Raw genomic sequence first — 8182 nt, forward strand, 5'->3', positions numbered from 1 at the left:
GGTTCCAGGATGACCCTGTTGGCATCATCCTTTTCCTTCAAGAAACAGTACAGGTTTTGTAAGCACCTTTCATTGTCAATTAGCACCTGGACTCCGCCAGAATTCTTGAGTTCACAATGTAGCTGCCAAACCAAAAAACATCCAACTCAGTGCTTGTGAAAGAGATGCAAAACCTAAGATGCTTATGAATTTGAAGACTGAGAAAATGCTGGTATAGTCCCAACTTACAATATCAAACTGAAGGAAAGAAAGAGAGGGGTAAAGACTTTGTTCTCTAGTTTTAAGCTTATTGAGTGGGAGGTTCTTCCCAGCTCTGTCTCCAATTCTGTTTCGCCCAGCTTTCCTGTCATAGAGGCCTAGGGTCCAATAATCCCTTTGGTTGTCAATCTTAGAAATCTCCAACCTGACTCTTACCCCTTCAACCTGTGAAGTCAAGTCCACATTGCATCATGATGTATTGTTCATTGTCTTCACTTTACAAAATTGATCCACAATGAAATTCTGTGCCACTTGAAGAATTAAATATAGACTCATACTTATAGCTGAAGTCCAGGATACTATAACCTTATTATATGGGATTAATAAAATGTCCATCCAATTAATATCAACATTATTTGCTGCCAGTGACCTGATGTTTCCCAGCATTTACTATTTTAGACATTAGGAAACATCACTTCTGAAAAATTACACCAATGATCTTCCTCCTACAAAATATATTATTTATAGAAAAAAATTAGTAGCAACTTTATTTAACTAGTTCTTAATGTTTGCATGTAAATTCAAATTTTTCATTTTTAATTAGGAGACTGTCAACATCATGAGTGTGAAATTACTAGGAAATTCTGCATCTTTTTCATGACTTTTATTAACAGTAGAGTTTTTTATATAATGATGCACAATAAATATCATATTATACAGGCTTGAAAGAGAAAGAAACAGGGTAAAGGTAAATGGATCCACTCTGAATTAGGAGTACCAGGACCAAGAGGTTCTGGGTGGAGTGGAGATGAAATTTTCCTCCTAGCATCTGCACAGCAACTGCTCTATGTGCCCAAACAGCAATTAGCTTATAAGTGTCCTAGGGGGTTAATGGAGGCTCAGAAGATGAGAAGTTATGAATTTTCAGAAGAGGGAAGGAAAAGGAGTAACCATTTAATGAGCATCTTAATGCCGGACACTGTGCTAAGCACTTTAGAAATATTATCTGATTTGATCCTCATAAGAACCCTGGTAAATGTTATTATTATCCCAATTTTACAGTAGAGGAAACTAAGGCTGACAGAGATTAAGTAATTTACCCAGGATCACACAGCTAGTAAGTGTCTGAGACTGAACTCAGGTCTTCCTAATTCCTCTATCTACTGCAACATCTGTCTGCATAGCAGAGAGAAGGATTGAAGTAGGGGAAATGATAAAGGTAGATGTAGTTGTCTTGGAGACAAGCCCCACAACTGGCTATTGCATAGATTGAGGGTTACCACCCACTTCTCCACATTCTGATTGGTTGATAACATACCTCTTTAGCTCATGCCACAGTTCCCTTTGTGTTCATGTCATAGCCTTCCAGGGGCCATTTGCTTCATTTAGGAGACCACTACTCCAGTTTTCTTCTATTTTGGTATTTCAAAAAAGTAATCAACTTTTTCAGCCATTATTGTGTTGGAATACTACTGTGCAATAAGAAATGATGAACTTAATGCTCTTAGAAAAACATGGAAGACTTGCATGAAATAATGAACAGTGAAATGAGCAGAACCAAGAAAACATTGTATGCAATTACAGCAATATTGTTTTAAGAATGACTTTGAATGAATAAGTCATTTTGTCTATTATAAATACCCAAATTAACTATAAAAGACATATGAATAAAGATACTATCTGCATCCACAAAAAGAACTGATAAATACAAATTTGTATAGAATAATTATATGTATACATATACATATAAATACATATGTGTGTGTGTGAATGTGAGTATACCTCTTTGTGTCTAATGGTATCCATCTCTGGGGGGGGAGAAGAAAAGAATAAATTTAAATGAAAACCATATTATATATTCACAAGGAATAGTAAGTTGTACCTAATACATTTTCAGTTTCATGTGCAATAATTTTTTTTATTATTCTGTGTTATGGAAATGCTTGTTTTTTTTCCACAAATTAAAAAATATTAAAAAATAAATATTATGACTTTTGTAAAATCTTTGTAAAGATTTTTTTAAAAATCAAATAAATATTTAATAAGGAAATCTTTCCAGACCTTGGTGATTTCTTCATCCTTAATTTTTTTTCTGTTTACTAAAGTGATTATATACTATATCACTCAACTGAATGCAATCTCCTTGAGGCTGTTGTTCAGACTTTTCAGTCTTTTTCCACTTCGTGACCCCATTTGGAGTTTTCTTGGCAAATATATTGGAGTGGTTTTCATTTCTTTCTCCAGCTTATTTTACAGATGTGGATGCTGAGGCAAACAGAGTTAAGTGACTTGCTCAGTGTTACATTGTTGTTGTCATTGTTTGTCCTTTGTTCTTGAAGAGGACCAATGACATCAGGAAGGTGATGTCTTGACTTGCAAGTGAATTGGATTTCAGTGAAGCAAGACCATGGAAAGTCACCAATCTCACTCTCTCCTCCAGTGCCATCTGGGTCCAGTCAGAAGATATAGATCAGGATTTAAGCTAAGGTCATCTCAGGATCTCAGTTTATCTGAGGCAGCACTATTGAGTAATTAAAGCTGGGTAGAAAATGAAGCAGAAAATGGCCTGTTTTACCTACTAAACTTTTATGGACCTGTCAATAGACTTTTCTATGGCAACTCATCTTTTGTCTCTTGGTTTCATATATTATGACAATGTCAGTGTCGATGTGGTTCATTTCTAATAATTCATCAATTCATTGCTCATTCACTAAGGCAGGTAGATGGTATAATGGAAACTGTGGGGTCAGGATTTTTATTGTCTATATATTCATGAGGAAGTAACTTAACCTCTCTCAGACTCAGTTTCTTGATGTATAAAATGAAGGGATTGGACTAAGTTATTTTAAAGTTCCTTTCCTGCACTAAATCTATGATCCTGTGGCCATTAAATAATTTAAAGTATTAAAAGTTAGCTAATGTTTGTAAGCGGTCTAAAAATATTACAATTCTTAGCAACTCTTTACCCCTTTCTGACACTCACTTAGAAGTGGAATCCTAACTCTGATACTTACTATATTACTTTGTGCAAGTCACTGTGCGTGCGTGTGTGTGTGTGTGTGTGTGTGTGTGTGTGTGTATGCATGATTTATACTGAAAGAAACTGCATTTTTAATATTTTATTCATCAAAAGACCATCTAAACACTACATAGAAAATTCACCAAAAAAAGTTTACCTTTAGAGGAAATTCTTTATGCAACATATACATTTAAGTGATGTGTAAGCTGAAATTTAAGTAATAATATAAAAATAATAACAATATGCTATATTTTTACTATCATCCATACTCAGAGCCCAAAGATAGTGATTAATATTCAACTTCCTTCCAATCACTCTTCCTCATCATATAGAGGATAGTATTAGAACTTGGACCTGTGATTTCATTATCATAGATTAATCCCAGATAACAAAACTCTATCAACACAGGACAGCATTTTCTCTGGATGTCTTAGAGAATTATCTAGAGCACTCATAGGTTAAGTGACTTGCCCAAAGTCACATACCTAGTATGTAGCTGAGGCAGGTTTTTTGAACTCAAGTCTTCTTGGCTCCAAGACCACCTCTATCCATTATGTCATATTAAACTTCTAATAAATTCCATGTCATTTAATAAGCATTTTTAATAGAATTAAACACTGATATCAGGGAAATCTAATTAAATCTCTACTTAGATGAAATTCTGACATTTTAAATACTGAAAATAGTGACTGCAGCCATGAAATTAAAAGACACTTGCTCTTTGGAAGGAAAGCTATGTCAAATCTGGACAGCATACTGAAAAGGAGAGATATCGATTTGCCAACACAGGTCCACATAGTTAAAGGCATGGTTTTGCTAGTGGCAATATATGACTGTGAGAGTTAGACTATAAGGAAAGCTGTGTCCAACAGAATTGGCATACTCAAATAGTGGTGCTGGAGAAGACCTTTGAGAGTCCTTCACTTGACTCGTCACTGGAAGGTCAAATACTGAAGCTGAAGCTTAAATACTTTGGCCACATAGTGAGAAGATGGGACTTGTGGAAAAGATTCTAATGTTGGGAAAGATTGGAGGTGAAAGGAAAAGAGGATGGGAGATGATGAGATGGATAGATAGTATCACGGAAACAACAAATATAAACTTAAACAGACTTCAAGAGATTATAGAGGAGAGAAGGGTGTGGTGTGTTATGGTCGATTGGGTCATGTAGAGTTGGACACGATTGACTAACTGAACAAGTGATTTCTTGTTTCTAACTATAGATCTTCAGGGAAAAAGATTTTGTAATCTCTCTTGGTGATACATTTTAGTGCTACTGGCAAATTCTTCTGAATAAGTGAGCATAGGTCAAATTGTTTCTTATTTTTGGCTTTAATTTATTTTTATTTTGAAGTTACAATCATAAACCGTGGTCAAATTGTTTTCAATGGAAAGAAAAGAGCATGTTTTATTATATAACAGTCTTTCATATGGTAGGCAGTTATCGACTCACACTTCAATCTTGTCTTCACAGTCCCTATCCTTTGAATATCTCCCAATTTTATTTCCCAAGCAGTTATTTCCATAATCTGTTTTCTGATTAAATTATTATAAGATGAATGAAAAATGAAAAATCTTATGTTGCAACCTATTTCTTCCAGTTTCCTGTAATTCTTCATGTCAGCATCCACCCACCAAATTATTTTTCATTTCATAGCTTTAAAAAAACACATAAAAACAAATGTCTATGAAGCAAACTTTCCAGTGTTTGAGAGGCTGGTTCCCCTTAAGCTACATGTTCTTGTAATCAGGCTTTCTGAGAATTGTACCAGCCTTATATGAACAAAAAACCTAGTCTCTAGCATTCTTGACTCTTTCCATATTATGTAATTCATGTTTCCTTATGTGTATGACCTCCTAAACAATCCATCATTTGAAACATCACTTATATTTTGAAACCAGGCACTACGACAGGGACCATCGGAACCAGGAAGGACAAACTAAATGACAAACTCCTGTCTGACTCAATAAGACATCAGAGAATCTTAGAGATGCTTTCCTATTTTCCTTCCTGGGAAAAAAAATCAATGACACCTCTCTGCAACTTGTGTCTCCTAAGCAGAAACTATCTGAGGTGCCACTTCAGCATTCCTACTTTGCTCTGTATTAAATTATTAAAAATCATTAACACAAAAAAGTAGGCAAATTTTTCAACAGGAGGGTGGCAATAATAAGCAATGAATATGACAAGTGATATTCAATATTTTATTCCAAAACACAGTTATTGTAAAGGTTGCATTATTTGTGAAATAAGATCTTAATTATATTGGAAATATAGATCGGGAATACAAAACACCATCAGTGCAATGAGAACAGTAAATTTGCCAGTTGTTTAGAATGTTTTATTTAATGTTCACATATTTGTTAAATTCTTTTTGATAAATTATGTATGTGGTGGGCTTCCTACTTTTTAAAAAGCAGACTGCACAATTGATTTTTTAGTGCCAAGTCGGCAGGTTTTTACATGAGTCTGTCTGTCTCCCTAACAAAGTTAAATGCATCTTCACATTGGAAGATAACTCATTACGTCAACTCAGAAGAAAATTCCTGAGCCAATATTTTTCCCCAGGGGAGAAAAAAATTAAGAATATATATTAAAGTATACTGAAGGTCACAGCAATGAAAACTGGACTTTTCCATTCTCAGCAGCTTATTGGATGATGTGTCAACCTCAATGATATGCTCAGTGTATTCAAATATTCCATGAAGGATTCATGGCATTTATTTATGGTATTAATGTACAAGAATTACTAAGACATCTTATCTTCCTGGCCTACTTATGGGCAGATTTTTCTGTGTTGGCAGGGACCATTATTATTGCAACTTAGACTTTTGAAGAATCTATCAGTACTTTCTCAGAAAATGACTTAAACGTGTGTTGTGTTAAATAGGGACAAGTGAACTCTTAGAATGGTTGATCTCATTTCCATGCAGTATCAATATATCCAATCCTCAATGGTTTATTTGTATATTAAGAGTTACTTCTGCCATTGCAGAAATAGATACCATTCTTTGAGTGTGTCTTCCTTTTGCACACTCAAATATTAGGTAAACAGAGAAATTTTATCTCACAGTTTTCTACCTAAAAGTATCCTTTGATTGACTTTCATAAAAGGACTAGAATGAGAAATCATTGCAATAAAAGGGAATCGATTGTTTTCCACAGTACAAATTGTGTTTATATATCTGGAAAAGGGTATAATGATGTGGCTAGTAGAAGACACAATATTTTATTCTAGCTGGCTTTTTGGGCAGATATTATGCTACCATCACTCTGAATTGTTATATTGAACTCTTTAAATTTTCCACAATCAATGAATCAACATTTATGAAGCACTTGCTATGTTCTAGGCACTATGCTAAATATTGGGGATACAAAGAAAAGAAAAAAAAGTTCCTGCTCTCAAGTAGTTTTCCTGCTAATGGGGGATACAATATGCAAAAAGTATTCAAGAAAAATTGGGGCTAGTCTCAGAGAGAAGGCAGGAGAATTAAGGAAGAGCAGGAAAAGGGTCCTTGCAGAAGGTGAGTTGTTAGCTGAGAGCTGAAGGAAGCCAGGGAAACTGTGAGGTGCAGATGAGAACAATCAGTGGAAAAAGCTCAGGAGTCAGGAGATGGAATGTCTCATCAAACCACAGACATTTACCTGAATCCGAAAGCACTTGCAACCCTTTGGTGCCATAGAAACAACTGAATGGTAGTGGTATTTAGTTATGTGTGTAGTTAAAATAGGAAGCTATGGCTTGGACCACTTGCTCCCATTAGCTTATGGCTTTACTCCCATTAAGTTACTTTGAAGCTCTCCCCACCTTGATCTTTTCTCTGTCCCCTCTCCACCTTGAGATGCTTCAAGCTGTGCTGTGCTACACCAGAAACTGACTTGTCCCAAATGCCAAAACACCTAGTTCTGACTTTGATTTTAGAAATGGGATATCTAGTCATGACTTTAAAATATTTAGGTAATTCAGGAATAGCTTTAGGATCAGTTGGTTTGCTACCTTTGACTGAACAATTAGATTACTGACTAGTTACTAACTAATTCAATTCAGTATAGCAATTGATTGCAATGAGCTACTTAATATAAATGTTGTAAATTCAGGCTTAGTCAATGCAGTAAATAAAATAGGAAACTAAATCTTATTGCATAGTGAAGAATATATAATCAGTATAATAACTCTACTTGAAATTTTAAAACTATTCTTTGGATATGTATACATGGTTATAAAGATATAATTTATATATTTAGTTTTATCTTATCATTCATTTCATCTTGTAAGAATATAAATTGCCTCTTAAAAATACCCTATCTTGAGCTAACACACACAAAATCCCATTAGATTAATCTTTCTAAAATGATTCTCTAACTTGTCACTTTATTCCCCAGCACTCATCACCTTTGTTTGTGGTCTTTTAGCCAACTTTTAATGATATTCTCATCTAAAAACAATTTTACTGTTCTTCAAGCAAATTATATAACCACAATAAAAGGACTAATCTACTAAAGACTAATTCAAAAAATAATTCAACTCAATTTGTTCTGTCCCATTAATTTTGCAATTCTATTTTTAAAAGACTGTCAATTTTTGACATAATTTGTTTCCACTAAAACCTATGCCATTCCAATCAATGTATCAAAAGGTAATTTTATAACATTAGACAAAAGAAAAATTCAATTTAAAGAACAAAGAGTCAAGGTTCTCAAGGGAAATAATGAAAATAAATGGGAATGAAGAGGACTTAGCAGTATTAGATCTTAAATTACACTATTACTATTCTCATCATCAAAGATATTTAACACTAGTTAAAAAATAAACTCAAATATTTCTTCTACTAGGATAGAAGAAATCACTTTTTGACAGAAACTGTTAGGAAATCTGGAAAAAGACTCAAACTCAATAGGTTTAGAGCAACAACTCCACCATATACAAAAATAAATTTCTAATAGATACATGGCCTAGTGTAAAA

Source organism: Phascolarctos cinereus, unplaced genomic scaffold (assembly GCF_003287225.1).
Source record: "Phascolarctos cinereus isolate Bilbo 61053 unplaced genomic scaffold, phaCin_HiC Scaffold_7;HRSCAF=346, whole genome shotgun sequence".
Lineage (NCBI taxonomy): Eukaryota > Metazoa > Chordata > Mammalia > Diprotodontia > Phascolarctidae > Phascolarctos > Phascolarctos cinereus.